This window comes from Malania oleifera, chromosome 2 (genome assembly GCF_029873635.1).
Source record: "Malania oleifera isolate guangnan ecotype guangnan chromosome 2, ASM2987363v1, whole genome shotgun sequence".
Taxonomy (NCBI): Eukaryota; Viridiplantae; Streptophyta; class Magnoliopsida; order Santalales; family Ximeniaceae; genus Malania; species Malania oleifera.
This window is the reverse complement of record NC_080418.1, coordinates 139,008,903-139,026,706: the sequence shown is the minus strand read 5'-3', so window position 1 is coordinate 139,026,706 and position 17,804 is coordinate 139,008,903.

The following is a 17,804-nucleotide window of genomic DNA, read 5'->3' as shown; positions in this document are numbered from 1 at the left end:
TTTAATCCCTATGATTTTATTGCGGGGGTATGAGCCTTCGGGCATCACGTACCCTAAGCTCTGAGGGAATATATATATATATATATATATGTATATATTGTATTTATTTATTTATTTTTTATGTGTATTTATAAATTCCTAAAAAGGAGTAATTTAAAGACTTATTAGATTAACTTAGGGATAATTTCAAATTAATTAGGTACCGTTCGTAAGAACGGGAGCGTAGGGGGTGCTTATACCTTCCCCTCGCGTAACTGAACTCCCGAGCCTAACTCTGGTAACATAGACCCATTCTACCCCTAACGGGGTAGTAATCATGTGTTCTAACCACACTAAAAGGTTAGTGGCGACTCCGATATTCCCATTTTTCTTTTAAAATTAAAATTAATTTTTAATTTCACCGCCCGGGGCACACGCGCTCCCGGGACGTCGCAACAGCCTATAAGACGGCTAAAGAAATATGGGACAAATTAGAAGTGACAGATGAAGGAACAATAGATGTTAGGGACAATAGAATAGATATGTTAACAAGCGAATATAAAGCATTCAAGATGAATTTAGATGAAACAATGTCAAGCATGTACACCAGATTTACCCACATAATCAATTCCTTAAGTGCCTTAGGAAAAACTTATACTACCTACGAAATGATTAGAAAAATTCTAAGAGGTCTTCCCTCCATATGGGAACCAAAGGCTACAGCTATCACTAAAGGTAGAAACCTTAATAACACCTCTCTAGATGAACTCATTGGTTCACTACTTACTTATGAAATGACTTTAGAGGAAAGGAATCCTGAACCCAAACATAAAATATCCATTACATTAAAAGCATCTAGTAACAGCTCAAGTAAAGAGGAAAGTGAATCAAGTGACTTAGATCAAGATGAATATTCATCACTAAGAGATTAGGCAAGTTCTATAGAAAAAATAAAAGGTTTCCTTGAAAAAGGCGAGACAAGTAGAAAAGAAAATAAAGGTAAGAATGAACCTCCTATATGCTATCATTGCAAGAAACCAAGGCATATCAAGCCGGACTACCTGTTGCTCAAGAAAGACAAGAAGAAAAAGAAGGAAGTTATGAAGGCCACATGGGATGATTCAAGCTCTAGTGAGACAGAAAATGGATCAAGTGGACAAGAGATGGCAAATATATGCTTCATGACAAATGACGAAGAGGTAAATTCCTACTACTCTTCAACAAAATCTTACAATGAGTCTTGTGATAAGTCTTGTGATAGTATGTCTTCCTATAAGGAATTGCAAGCTGAGTTGTTTTCCTTACATAAAAGATTCATAAAAATTTCTAAGAGAAATATAACTCTGAAAGGTAAAAATAAAGAATTAATGAAGCAACTTGAATCCTTCAAAACCGTTGAAAAAGAAAAAAGACTCTTGTATTTAAAAGTTAGAAGAAGAAGTAAATGAAATAACTCAAGAGTTAGGCAAAACTCATGTAGATGATTTGAATAAAAAGAATTTAGAGATAAATGAACTTAAGAAATTAGTAGAGGATAAGGAGAAAATTATATATAACTTCACCAAAGGAAAAGAAAATTTTGAAAAAATGATTAGACATCAAAGACTACATGGAAATAAAGAAGGAATAGGTTATAATGGTAAAACAAATAAAAAGAGTAAAAAAATTATACATGGGATACTTTGTCAAAGAAGCCAAGCACTATGCTAGTACTTCTTCAAACTACAAACATGAACATACCACTTGCTACATTTGCAAGACTAAAGGTCATGTAATGTTCAATTGTCCACTAAAAAGAAAGTATGTTAAAGTTCAAGGAGAATAGAAAGTCAATAATGGAACTAAAAACAATACAAAGAAAGTTAAAAGAATTTGGGTTCTAAAGACTAACACAATGAATCCCTCATTGTAGGTATGCTTTAGGACTACACCGTTAATGGATAAATGGTGCTTGGACAGCGGATGTTCAAGCACATGACCGGTGATAGGACCAAGTTCACTACATTGAAACAAAAGGATGGGGGACACGTCACCTTTGGCGACAATGCCAAAGGTAAAATTATTGGCATTGGAATAATAGGTAAAAAACCTTCCCTTACTATTGATAATGTGCTATTAGTAGAAGGATTAAAACACAATCTTTTAAGCATTAGCCAATTAAGTGAAAAAAGGTTCGAAATAACTTTTAAGAAAGAAAAATGTGTTATCCAAAATCCTAAGAACAATGAAACCTTGTTTATAGCCCATAGGATAAACAATGTTTATTGTATAAACCTTGAGAATTTAGTAAATCAAAACGTAACTTGTTTGGCAGTAATGAATGAAATAAGTTAGCTATGACATAGGAAATTAGGACACGCTAGCATGAACCTTTTATCCAAATTATCTAAGAAAAATCTTGTAAAAGGATTACCAAATACTAAATTCATAAAAGACAAGATGTGTGATGTATGCCAAAAGGGAAAGCAAGTCAAAACAAGCTTAAAAAAAAAAACATATCTACTAAAAGACCCCTAGAACTTTTGCACCTAGACTTATTTGGTCCAACTAGAACCTTAAGCCTAGTAGGTAAACAGTATGCTTTTGTAATAGTAGATGACTATTCAAGATTTACTTGGGTATTATTCTTAACAAACAAAGATTAAGCCTGTGACATGCTAATCACTTTATGTAAGAAATTACAAAATAAAAAGAGTTATAATGTAACAAACTTTAGAAGTGATCAAGGTAGGGAGTTTAAAAACAAAAATGTTAAAAAATTTTGTAATGAACATGGATTAAACCATAATTTTTCAGCACCTAGGACTCCACAACAAAATGGAGTTGTAGAAAGAAAAAAATAGAACCTTACAAGAAATGGCAAGAATCATTGTAGTGACCTGAAAAAAAAATAGTATTTAAATAATAAGAGAGAGAGAAATAGATACAGAAACAGAAGGAGGTTGTATGGAAAAATGGCTCATACCAAAACAGTGGGGAAAAAAAGACAAAGCATCCACTTCTTCTTCAAAGGCTACAAGCAACAACGACATAGAGAAATGGCTGGTTTCATCTCACGCAAAAGCGTTGTATCAAAATCACATCTCTACAATCGATCCAATGTTTAGTAAGGTATTAGATGTTACTTTCTTTGAATAAAACTTCCCTGAAATTCTTGAATCGTTCAAAAATATTGGATGGGATAAGTTCGTTCTTCACCAAGTTAAGGGATACTATCCTGACCAGATTAAACTTTTTTACTCAAACTTGGTAAAGAAAGACGTTGGATTTGATACTGAAGTTTTTGACCAAAAGATAACACTTACTCCACACTCATTATGAAAAATACTTCGTATCAAGCATGGGGATTTTGAGTGTAATCCAGTAGAAAAATAGTGGACTATGGAGCAGGGTTTTTCACCACAAGAATTTTTGCCTCTTGGGATGAACGATTAACCCGTCTATTTTGGACATCCTCCCCCATACAAACAGCTCAATCTCCAAGCACAAATCCTTCACTAGATCATTTCTTATAATATAATTCTGAGGTCCAGATCATTTGATCACGTGCCTTTCTTCGATTGTTTTGTAATGTGGTGCATATTAAAAGTAAAAAAAATTATAGTTAGCTAGCATCAAACTAAAATGGATGGTCATGAAGCTCGAATCTCCTAGAATTGGACTTCCATATGGAGGCATTCTTTCCTTGGTCTTTGCTCATTTTCAAGTCCTCACTCCATCTTAAAAAATAGTGAAGCGAACCCATTACCATGTCTTCTCCTCTACTACACTCAAAAGAATGGGTTACAAAAAGTATGCCAAGGGATGGATGTTTAGGGGAAATAGACCTACAAGACCAGCACCAAAAGAACCTAACCCAAGACTAGAAGAAGCTAATATGCCTACATGGTTTGTTCCATTTTATCAGAATTATACCAGCTTCAGTGTGTGTGTGAGCAAAGGAGTCTATGATTCTATGAGTTTGTATGTATATGCTATGTCTTATGTATTTGATATATGCTTCAATGATAAATATTATGAGCTTTATGTTTGTCAACAAAGAATATGATTCAATTATGTCTTAATGAGATTATTTTAAGCATATGCTTATTGACAGGCGGAGTGTAAATTTTATATTTTATATCTTTGCTCTTTCTTTGTCATCATAAAAAAGGGAGAGATTGTTGACCTAATTAGGCTTACAAACTCTTGATTTTGATGATAACAAAGTAAAGTTATCTAATGTGTTTCCAAGTGATATTATTTCAAGAAAATATGATTTGCTCAAATTTCACATACCTTGACATGAAAGCTTACAAGGATGAAGGAACAAGGAAAGCCACACATGAATACCAAAGATCCATAATGAAAACTCATAGAAGTCTGAAAGATTAAGGAGCAGCATCAAAAGGACTCAAAGCAAAGAAGTTTTAAATTTTTTTTTTTAGAACAAAGCTTTGTAAGTACTCTAAGTTAATTCAAATATGAATTTTCATTTTGAAGCTCATTAGGTGAAAACACACTCAGAAATCTGAAGTCTTAAAATCTTGGAACATGTTTTTTCAAAGTTAAACAAGTTTATACTCTAAGAATAACTAAGCAAAAATGAGAGTGATAAAAATGCTTTTAAAAGAAGATAAGTCTGCTGACAGACGACTAACATATTTTTGAAAGGTTTTAAACATATTACAGAAGCCTAACAGACGACTGCCAAATAGCTGACAGCCAACTGCCAGTGACAAGTGAGTCGTCTGTGTGTGTTCTGCCAGCCGACTGCCACCCTTCTGAGTTTGCTTTAAAACTGAGTTGTTCTGGTGATAGATGACTGCCAACCTGAGGATAGGCGACTGCCACCTCTTTGTTTGTGAATTTTATAATTGTAATACATGGACATCCGACTGCCAATGACTACATAGTCGTTTGGCTCGCGGCAGATTGTAAAATTTTCAACAGGCATATTTTTGAAATTTAAATTATTTGAAACCCAAACTAATTTACAACTTGGACCTTACTCCGAGTAAACTTGGGGAACAAGCAAGAAGCCTTTCTACATTTATAAATACCCTCAAGTTTCATTAGTGAAATTAGGAATAGCTTCCCAAGATGGGGTGAATTGGCTTTTAAAACTTTCTTTTAACTTCTTTTAAGAATCCTTAACTTCTTTTATTTCTTTAACCAATTCTTTAACTTGTTTGTTTAATTTCACCAATCACACAACAACTTAATCAAACAACCAATCAATTAAACACAATCTTCAAACCAAACAATCAATTTATTTTCCAAGTACAAGTCAAACAACAAACAACCAAACCAAGATATAAAGTATTCAGTACTTTGGTAATATAAGATCTTGAGAGAGTTTGTTTGTTTATATAAGCACCGTGATTATGAATTTGTAAGCCCTGTAGTTGAATGAGAATTTATGCTTGCTGATGTAAAGCCCTATATAGATGAATCAAATCACTCTTTCCAAATATTTAGAACTCAAATAAACTTTTGGTAAATTTATCTTTAGGATGTTAATCAAGTAACGTACTCCCGTAAGGTTTCTGCAAGATATGGTGAACCAACGTACTCCATTTTGGTTTCCACAACCCAAATCAAAATATAACCTTAAGTTTGTTTGCTTTCCAAATATATGTAGTTTATATGATTTTTAAATTTAAACCATCCACGTAATTTTAAATATGCTGAAAATAAAGAGTAAGGGAAAGAGAGAATGAGACGGAGATTTTTATGAGGTTCGACTTATGCCCAGCCTACGTCCTCGCCTTTGGTAAACCACCAAAGGATTCATTAGTTCAGTTCCGTTGACGGGTGGAACAATACCGATTACAACACTCCTTGGTTAAGGCTAAAGCCCGCCTTCTTCAAATGATATTCCCTCGTTCGGTCACTCCTTACATAGGCTAGAGCCCGTTTCTCTAAGCAATATTTCCTTGCTTAGCCAATGATCCAAACAACCCTTGGAATCATCAAAGAACTACAAGAAACAAGATATAATCTGCATACAAGTATACTCTCTTAAAGAGCAAGTTAGTACAATTTCAATACTATGTACTTTGAATGTAAAATACCAATATGAAATACAATGAAACTCAAGTGTAGAATTCACCAATATCCTTCTTAGATAAGGATTAGAAATAGGAACTCAAAGAAAGAAGGATCAGCACTTCAAAATTCTCAGCAAAATAATTTTTCAATGAGTGAACAAGAAAGCTTTGGAAGAACAAGAATACTTTCAGCTTTACAAGCAGATTTTTCAATTCTTGGATGTGTTTTGATTTGCAAAACCATGTATTTATAGGCTTTCAAACTTGTTTCCATGTCGCAAAAGTTTCCTTTAAGTGTTTTCCAATATTATAGAAAGTTTGGAGCTCAAACGGCTATATTTTAAAATATTAGAATTTGAAAAATTTTCCAGTTGATCAGAGTTCAGTTGACTGAAGGTTCGTGGTCAGTCAACTGAAGTTCCTTAAACCCCTTTAAAATAGAGCTGGATACAGGGTCAGTCATCTGAAGTAGGGTTCAGTTGACTGATGTCGCAAGTTCAGTTGACTGAAGTCACAAGTTCAGTTGATTGAACTCACTGCTGCAACTTTCTGCCTATTCTAGAAATACTTCAGTCAGCTGAACTTATTCTTCAGTCGACCTAAGTCATCTGTTCAGTCATCTGAAGTCCCTCCCGTGAACAGTGTTCAGTTGACTGACAGTAGTGACCCTGCTTCAGTGTTTTAGCCATAACTTTTTATGTATAACTCCAAATTAGGTGTTATTTATGTCAAAAGAAAGCTAAGAGAAAATCATAAAAATTTTATGTTCATCATTTTTTAAAATAATGAACTTTTGATAGTGAAAAATATACTTGAATACGGCTATATAAAAACTGACAGCAAACAGAAAAACCCTTTTTGGTGCTTTTTATTCCAAAAATGATTCTAACCCTTTTAAAATAATTTTTGACTTTATAAAATTATTTTATAGATATTTTAAAAGGTATTTAGGTCCAAGAAGTTAACCTAAGAACTTCAAAATATTGCAAACGATATTTTAAACATTTAAAATACTTACATGAAAACTTCTAAAACTTTTCTCATTCTTAAGTCTTCATGTTTTGTTTCTTCAAACTTCCATCTTCTTTGAGCTTTATCACTTTACCTTTCTTTGGATCTTTTAGTATTCCTTGACTTTCAACAACTCATTCATGTCTTCATATTCTTCAGGATTTAATATATCATCTTTAAATCCATGCTTGGACTCTTTTAAGCTTCATTTGATCCTCTTGAACACTTTAACCTTTGCTTTCTCATATATAAGCCCTGAAATATCATTACTCACACAAATACATTAAATTTCACTTGTTTGTTAGCATCAAAACAAGATAACAAGATTTTAAGTCTTGTAAGGCCAACAATTAGTTTATACACCAAGAAATCAATTCAGCCATCATACCCTCTCAATGCTTACTGAATTTTTGAAAGTTCTCCATTACTCTCATCACTCATGAAAATCTTTGAAGTATTGCTGAGTTTCTTATTGTGAGTGTGCATCGATTGTTGATTCTTTCATCCATTGAAAGATACTTACGGTGATAAATTTCTAGAGCTTCATTTTGAAATTCATATTCTGAATTTAATGAAGTACATAGTTTTTCAATTTGTACTAATCAGCTCTTTGAGGAGCAAGTTCTTGTACGCGTTATTTTATATCTTGGTAACAGATTGATTAGCGGTTCGAGTGCTGAATCGTTGGACCAAACAAGGGGATATTGTTTGAAGAAGGTGGGATCTGGCCTTACCCAAGGAGTGTTGTAATTGGTATTATTCCGCCTAGTAAAGGAACGGTGATAGTAAATCCTTTGGTGGTTTTTCCAAGGGTGAGGACGTAGGCTGTGTTCAAGCTGAACCTCGTAAAAACCTGTGTTCTTCCTTTTCTTCCCTACTCTTTATTTTTTAGCAAAAGTTGTAATCTGTGTGGTTGTTTTAAAATTAATAAAATCTCGTGTGTTTGGTTGTTCAATAGACCGGAAGGTAATTTGTTTTGGATTAATCAGCATTGATTGTGGAAACCGAAAAGGACTACATTGGTTGATCATCCCTGACTCATTAATCTAAAAGTTTATTTAAAATCTGAACATTGGGAAGACGTATAATTGTGATACAGGGCTTATAACAAGTTCAACAAATTTTCATATTAATACAGGGCTATTATTACAAGGATTGAGAGATTGATTATATTATTTTGATTGTGATTATTCCAGAAGAATTTTGTGATTGTGTTTAAGTTTTTGATAACTTAAAAGAACTAAGATAAAAGGGAATAAAATTTTTAAATCCCAATTCACCCCCGTCTTGAGAAGCTATTCCAATTTCAGTACCTAAGGTCCAACTATGGTCATTTTTTGCATACCTACCTACCATGCATGATGCAGAGTATTACAAGCCATACAAGTGCACAGTTTATAATGAATTACATCCCAGAATGAAGAAATAAACTAATGAATACAAAATACAACACATAGATCTTCATTCTTCGGCACGAACACCGCACACCATCATGATATGTCTTTTAGTCCTAAAGCGCGCACAAGGTGAACTTGCATGCAAATCTTAGTATAACCATTAGTACCAAGAGTATTTGTTAAAATCAAAACTGGGTGTGACCTATAAGGTCAACAAAGAACCTTGATGAAATTGAAGAGATCTTGGATGACAAGACAACATTCACACGAGTAGGATCATACCAGAAGTTTTTGGTCAAGTGGAGAGGCAAGCCACTTTCTGAGTGGAACTGGATTCTTAAGAAATACCTCCTTTTTCTCAACCTGGAAATGTACTCCTAGTTCTTCACTTCTCATTCTTTGGAGAAAAATTCTTTTGGGTCTGAGAGAGATGAAGGGGATCAACATGCCTTATCCCTTTTTTTTGTAGACATGGTGACACGTGGATGACCTCTCGATGTCCACTCCTTTGCTGACATGATGACACGTGGACCTTCCAATGTCCACTTTTGTTCATAACTATTTTGTAGGTACACATGAGATTTGAAGACTTTTGATGGATGACTTATGATGGAAGATTTTATTATTATTTTTCTTGGATTTGTATTTACTTGGACATTTCTTTTCAATATTATTCGGTGCTTGAAGACCCAAGGAAGTATTGAAACAAGATCCATCTTAAGACCCATGTGAGCCCCACACGCTCTTATGGGCCCCACATAGATTTGACTTTCTTTAGCATATGTTTGTATTTAATTTGTAATATTGTAGTACACTTAAGCTTAGCATGCATGTTAGAGTGTTCAATGAGTGAGTTTAGTAAGTTGTGTTAGTATTTAATTTGTTAGTAAGTTGTGTGTATTAATTAGCTATGTCTCCCATGCTTGTGTGGGAATTATTAGCTAAGTTAATGTCTTGTACTCCCCCCCCCCCCCATGTTAGCTTATATGTCTCCATTGTAAGAACTGAAAAGTACAGCTAAGATTTGATTATTAAATATTGAGAGAATTTTCTATACTAAAGCTTCAAAGCTTTGTCCAATCATTGTGATTGTGTAGTGTGAGGCTATGCGTTCTCTTCGGAGATCAGGGGGTGAGAGACCATTATTCTATCCACCGACTCCATCTTTGCACCCCCTTTAACATATTCACACGGACACCACCAAAAACACCCACACGGCTAACACATTCATACCCCCACATGGCCACCATCATTTCACTACATTATTGTGTTCATTTTGGTGACTCAAAGCTTGTACGAAGGACTTAAGACGTGGTTTAGCTCGTGTTGAACAACGTCAAGCATCAAAGGCATCAATGGTAAAATCAATATTTGTTTTGAACCCCTGCTTAATCTTATACATGAAAGCCTTTGCTTGAAAATTTGAACTTCTATCTTTGAATAGCACATGTGATCCATTGGATTTCAATATTGATACTTGCTAATTAAAATCAATTGTATAAATGCAAGCTTGGTAGTTTAGAACTTGAAATCTTGATTTTGAAAGTAACATCTTCCGCATAAAACTAGAATCCTTGATTAGTAAACACTTGAAACTTATTTCTAGACAACATCGTACGCCATTTCAAAAATTAAACAGCATGTGAACTATAACATGATTTATGGTGTTTATGCTAGTTAATTAAATTCTTAAATCAAAGTGTTTTGAGTGTGTATGTTTGCATGATGGTTATTAGTAGGACTAGGTCGATGCATCCCGTCCAACATCAGGGCCTTCGCAAGGGGAGAATGGAACATGAAGCAATTTAGAGACATAGAGAAGAAAAAAAAAATTGAGAGTCCATACAACCCAAACATTCCTTCACATACACACATACTGAGAGCTGAGGGTATAGTGAGGAATATTGGGGGATTGCAGATTGAGAAAAAGGTAGAGTACTGAGCCCTTCTTGAAGTAAGCACAAGGTTTAGACAACTGGAGGACTAAAGGGTAGTGAGTCCTCTATAGTTGGGAAAGGTTCTCAAAGGTGTACAACAAAAGAATAGAAGGGTCAAAAGGCTTGGATAAGAAGAACAGAAGGAGTGGAAGACTTAAGGTTAGTATTTCATCTTGTATTGGTGGATTGCTTTGCTTACATATTATTAGTTCACTCACATGCATATTTTGGAAAACCAGAGAGAGACTCCCTCCCCACGCGATTCAACCTTGAGACCAAGCCTAACTTGGAATAAACCAGAAGCCTACTAGTAAAAAGCCAAACCCTGACCCAGTGTTGCAAAAGCCCCAAGGCGACTGTTTTAAAAAGACCAAGTTCACTGCTTAAAAAGACCCAGGCTCATGTTTTTAAAAATCCTAGCCCACTGTGAAAAAAAAAGCCTCAACCCATTGTTTTAAAAAGACCCATGCCCACATTTTGAAAATACTGAGACCCATGTTTCAAAAAAGGACCCAGGCCCATGTTTTTAAAAAGAACCCAGACCCACATTTTAAAAAGACCTAGGCCTATGTTTTTAAAAGGCCCTAGCCCATTGTTTTAAAATAAGTCCAAGCCCAAGTTTTTTTTTAAAGCCTAGAAGTTTGTTGTTTTTGTTGACTCTGAGTCCAATCTGTTTTGATAATGAAAAATCACTTGGTATTTGATCTGTACATTGAGAATGTGAGTAGGAACATTATTTAGCATGTACAGAAGGTGATGAAGTCATGGAAGTCACGAGGATTAAAGAATATATATATATATATATATATATATATATGTCACACCCCGAACCCAGTAATAGGACCCAGGGGTGAAAATGTAAATCAACCAGTCCCTATATCACACAAAACATCCAAAGATACGGGACAATAGATGAGGGTCCGACCCCGTGGGGTTCCTAGGTACCCTATACACATCCAAACATAACAAAATATACATAGCGGAAAAAGGTCATACTATATATATACAGTACCATACTAGAGTCTATACAATGACAAAATCAAGGTTCCATCAAGTAACGTACAAACGGGTGCCCAACCTCAAAACGGCAACCCATAACATACAAGTCCTAACACTTACCCAAGCGCTACCCACAGTACACTAGCCGCTATGCTCCCGACACAAGGACGCTAGTTCCGGTTACCCAAAGGACCTGTGAAAATGTACATACAGTAGGGGTGAAACACATCTCAATAAGGAAGAATACATGTTATATCGGTGTGTGGCATTTAAGTGTTATTATGATGCAATATACACGCAGTTAAATACAGTTCTAGTACTAATTTCACAATAATGCATACACGCACACACACACATGATCAGCAATCCCGGTGTTGTCACACCCATCGACCCGAAGCCAACCTATGACATATGGCATTGGCCTATAGCCAACCCACATAACACGGCGCCACCGGCACATAGCTAGTCCTCAACTCCCATGGCATTGTACCGACGCTAAACTGGTGTATCCACACCCTTCCGCCTGATCTGTCAGAGTAGGCTCACGCCCTCGGATATAGAGCCGGACACTCTTCCAATCTATGGCCAGCGATTTCATACGCTCTCGGATATAGAGCCAAACACTCTCAGCACCTAGAACAATTTGGAACCGCGTTCCTACTAGCATTTCAACCAATAACACACACATGCATGCCCATATAACAAAACAAACCACACCCATTTGGTAATCTAAAATCATGATTTTTCAAACACATACATTTTAAAACAAGTCAAGGCACGACCATCCCTATAACACAGTATAAATCAACATATACGTTTGGTTTTCAACACAACTAGGGATGCAGCCCGTCGCCCCCCCTTTTTCCCTAAACTGTAATCCTGAAAAGCCTATAGTTTTCCCCATTAGATCCCCCCTAATGAGTAGCCAAAACACACAGAGGATCGTGAACCACAGTTCCACCAAGTCCAATTTAAAAAATAACCGATATAAACACAATTTCCATTACCTCTTCCCCAAATAGAAATTCCAGAACTCTAAGGCCCCTAAACAGCGAACTGAATTCCACAACCTACAAATCACAATACAGAATATACTCACAAGACCGTTCCCTACAAAACTACCGAATCATAATTGAAAAATGAGCTTTACCTCAATTTTATGCCAAAACTCGGAAATGGTCGAACCGAAAATCTGATCTATAGAACTTGTAGAGAATCCTTCCATGATCCTTATGATAACTTTAGATTCACGATTCTCGCGACGAACGGTGAAGAAATTTAAAGAGATGAAGAGTAGGGAGAGTTTTAGAGAGAGAGAGAGAGAGAGAGAGAGAGAGAGAGAGAGAGAGAATATTTTTAGGTTTTTTTAGCTTGGAAGTAAAGAGACTTCTATTTATAGCCCTTTAACTTGGGCGTCTTCGTTAACGAGATGGTGTACTCGTTGATGAGGTCATATAGATAGCTTGTCGATGAGATGGTGGATTCGTCGACGAATCTTGATATCTCCAAATCCTGAAATCTTTTAGCTTCTCCTCGTCGATGAGCCTCTAAACTTCGTCGACGAGAATTATACTTCGTCGATGAACTTTGGCTTCGTCAACGAATCCTGCTAAATTTACAATTTGCCCTTCTCTTATTTATTTAAACCCATATATCACGGTTCGGGTTCTTACAGTCTCCCCTCCTTACAAAAATTTTGTCCTTGAAATTTGTCATCTCTCATTCACAAAGTCATACATACGAATGAGCACATATATGCAACTCTAGAGAAAACTGACGACTACTACAGCGTAGCCCCATCATACATATACACATACATACCCTTACTTATGGCGGAGGAATATCATGATTACATATACAACTGTCTCAGGAGTTCACAATATACACACTCCCGACGACCAAACACCTATCCCAACCCATAGTAGGATGACGTACAAGTACTCAAAACAACTATGGATACTTTTGGCGTATTTTCGTTTCCAGTTCCCAAGAAACTTCCTCATTCTCGTGGTTTCGCCACAATACCTTCACTAACGGTATCTCCTTGGTACGAAGCTTCTGAACTTTACGGTCTAGAACCTGAACAGGTATCTCCTCATTCGCTAAAGTATCCTTAATTTCCAACTCATCACAACTGATAACATGTGATGGATCCAGCACGTACCTTCTCAACATGGATACGTGAAACACATTATGGACCCTCGAGAGTGCTGGGGGTAGTGCAATCATGTAGGCTACCAAACCCACTCGCTCAAGAACCTCGAATGGTCTGATATACCTCGGGCTTAGCTTGCCCTTCCTCCCTAATCTCATCACCCCTCTCATCGAAGTGATGTGCAAAAATACTTTCCCCCCCATCTTGAACTCTAAATCACGGCGGCGAACACCTGCATAACTCTTCTGCTGACTCTGAGCTGATTTAATCCTCTCTCGGATCAAACCCACCTTCTCAGATGCCCAATGCACAAGTTCAGGTCCTAACACTTGACGTTCACCAACCTCATTCCAACACGAAGGAGATCAACACCTCCGACCATGCAAAGCCTTGAACGGCGCCATCCCGATACTAGTATAGAAGCTATTGTTATAAGCGAACTCTACTAGTGGCATAAAATGTATCCAGGTACCACCGAAGTCTAACACACAAGCTCGCAATATATCCTCCAAAATCTGTATCGTTCTCTCCGATTGTCCATCAGTTTGGGGGTGGAACACTGTACTGAAAGTAAGTTTCGTCCCCAATGCCTCCTGCAAGCTCATCCAGAATCGAGAAGTAAAGCTCGGATCCTGATCTGACACAATGGATACCGGTACTTCGTGCATTCTCACAATCTCATGCACATACATATCTGCTAGCCTACTTAAAGGATAGCCAACCTTCATCGGTATAAAATGAGCAGATTTTGTCAATATGTCCATGATTACCTAAATAGCATTCTACCCATGAAGTGCTGGCGGCAATCCGGTCGCAAAGTCCATGGAAATATGCTCCCATTTTCACACTGAAATTGCAAAGGCTGCAACGGCGCTATCGGCCTCTCGTGTTCAGCTTTCACCTGCTAACACGTCATACACTGCTTCAAAAATTGAGCAATCTTCCTCTTCATACCAGACCACCAGAAGGTCTCGCGCAAGTCCCGATACATCTTTGTACTACCAGGATGTACTGTATACAACGAACGATCCGCTTTCTCCAGAATCGTCCTTCTGATCTCATCATCGTTCAGAACACATAACCTGGTCCCAAACCTCAGCACACCTCCCTCAGAGATGTCAAACTCTGTCCCCGTTGTACCTTTTCCATAACCTCTTCTAACTTTGCATCACTAGCCTGCGCGGCCTTTATACGCTCAAACAAAGTCGGCTTGACCACCAAACTAGCAAAAAAAGCCTGATGATCCCCAGATACCAACTCTATACCCGAGCTCTCCAAATCCTGTCTGATGTGATACTGAGTTACTACCGCAGATACAGCCACAGGTCCTGACTTCTGAATCAACGCATCGGCTACCATATTAGCCTTCCCCGGGTGGTAACTGATCGTGCAATTATAGTCTTATAATCAACTCTAGCCACCGCCTCTGCCTCATGTTCAACTCCTTTTATGTGAAGAAACACCTAAGACTTTTATGGTCAGTAAAGATCTCGCATTGCACACCATACAAATAGTGTCGCCAGATCTTCAATGCATATACAATAGCAACCAACTCTAGATCATGCGTAGGATAATTCTTCTCATATTCCTTCAGTTGCTGAGAAGCATAAGCTACTACCTTACTCTGTTGTATAAGCACACATCTCAGACCCTTTAGAGACGCATCGCTATAAATCACAAAACTGCCATCCCCTAAAGGAATGGTCAACACTGGAGCAGTAACCAGCTGGTGCTTCAACTCCTCAAAGCACTGCTCGCAATCACTGGTCCACTCAAACTGTACTCCCTTCCTGGTCAATCGAGTTAGAGGCCTAGACAGTTTAGAAAGCCCCTCCACGAACTGACGATAGTAACTCACTAGTCCTAGAAAACTTCGAACCTCCTGCACATTCTTCGGCCTTACCTAGTCGACTACAACTTCAATCTTGTTAGGATCAACTGATATACTATCACAAGTCACCACATAGCCTAAGAATGCAATCTGACTCAACCAGAATTCACAATTCTTCAGTTTAGCATACAACTTCTTCTCTCACAGAATATGTAATACTAACCTCAAATGGTCCTTATGCTCTTCCAAACTCCTTGAGTATACCAGAATATCATCAATGAATACCACCATGAATCGATCCAGGTACTCATGAAAAACCCTGTTCATCAGATCCATGAACACCGCCAGAGCATTCGTCAACCCAAAAGGCATAACCAAAAACTCGTAGTGGTCATTTTTAGTTCGGAAAGCTGTCTTTGCTACATCCTCAGCTCTAACCCTCACCTGATGATATCCTGACCATAAGTCAATCTTCGAGAAGACCCGCGTCTCCTGCAACTATTTAAAACGATCATCGATATGAGGTAAAGGATAACAATTCTTCATAGTTATCTTATTAATCTCACGGTAATCAATGCACATCCGCATCAACCCGTCCTTCTTCTTCACAAATAATGCTGGAGCTCCCCAGGGCGAAACACTAGGTCAAATGAATCCCCTGTCTAGTAATTCTTGTAACTACTCCTTCAACTCCCAAAGTTCCGCTGGAGCCATTCAGTATGAAGTTTTAGAGATCGGTGCTTTTCCAGGAAATAACTCTATAGCAAACTCAACCTCTCGATTTGGAGGTTAACTGGGTAAATCATCTGTAGACACCCTATTTTTGCCCTAGCCAAATAGAACAAGGGGTCCCCTCTTATTATTATTATTATTATTATTATTATTATTATTATTATTATTATTATTATTATTATTTTCCTATATTATTAGTACTTTACTATTATTTTACTAGTACTTTTATTATCTTTATTTTATTTTTACTTTACTATACTTATTATTATTATTATTATTATTTTATCATTATTATTATTATTAGCATTAGTATCTTATTTTGGCTATTATTATTTTTGGTAATTTTATCATGGTTATTATTATTATTTATTACGTTTAATATTATTATTATTACTTTATTTTTATTATTATTATTATTATCGATAGTATCTTCATTTTTATTTTATTTTATTTATTTTTTATATATATAATCATTTATTATTGTTTACTATTTAGTAGTATTACCTTATTATGATATTAACTATTATTATTATTTCCCATTTCATTATTACCAAAAGCCTAAAAAATAAAATCAAATCAAATAAAAAAAAAAAAGGAAAGTTTCTTAGGTTTTCAAAATTTTTTTTTATAAAAGAAGGGCAGCGCACACGAACAAGGGGGGGAGGCGGCAGAGCCAAAACAAGAAAAGCCCTCACCGGCTCTTTCTTCTTCTTCACGCCTTCCTCTTCCATAGCGGCAACTCCACCGAACTCCATCTTCTCCAGTCCCAGTCGACGAACCAGCCTCCCTCTGCTCTCTCTTGCCGCAGCATAGCCACCGTGAACCACCCTAGCCAACAACCCTTGCCACATAGCCTCTCCCTCACTCTCAGTTTCAACCACAGCGGTTACCAACTCTTCTTCTTCTTCTTCCCGGACAGACCTCTCCACCGACCCATGGCCGCTGCAAACACCCAAGAACCACACCATCCAAAGGAGCCGTGAGCATCCTGCAGAGTGGGCACACGAAAGATTCACCTTCTCCAGTTCACTAGCCCCGGCCATCCTCACCAACAGACGACGGCCGTTCGTCCACCTCAATTCTGGCGACCTCCTTCGCCGGCGCTGCCAACTCCAACTGGCAGCAACTCTCCTTTCCTCTTCATCAACTCCGGTAGCCACCCCCCGCGTTTCTGTCGTCACCACGATCCCGAACAGAGCACCACAGCTCTGGCAAAGACACAGCAGCGGCCACCCTTCCATGCTTCTTCCAGCCGAGTCATCCCTACGGCGGCCACCTCAATCTGACGGTCAACCTCACCCTGCGCCGGTTGTCGCCTCCAGCATCTTCCCTGCTCAACAGCACCAGTCATCTTCTCCGGCGCTCGCTGTTGTTTTTCTCTGGTGTTCGTTCGGCGTTCATTCGTCTTTCCAGCCACCGCTGCTCCGGTCACCCATCTTGATCGTCACCGTCACCGTCGCCGTCACCGCCCTGCAGCATCTCCAGATTTCCGACCACCCTCCTGCAGAACCCCCTCCTCTTCACTGCCATCTGATCCGTCTCCGTCACACCGGCAGCAGACCAGCAGACCCGAGCACCATCTGCACCACCCGAAGGCCCTCTCTGCAACCACGTCACAGCCTCCATCGGCGGTCATCTTTTTCTCCGACCAACTGGGTATACTTAGTTATATATATATATACACTATATTGACCATATTAGTATATTTGATAGTAACATTATTATTATTTA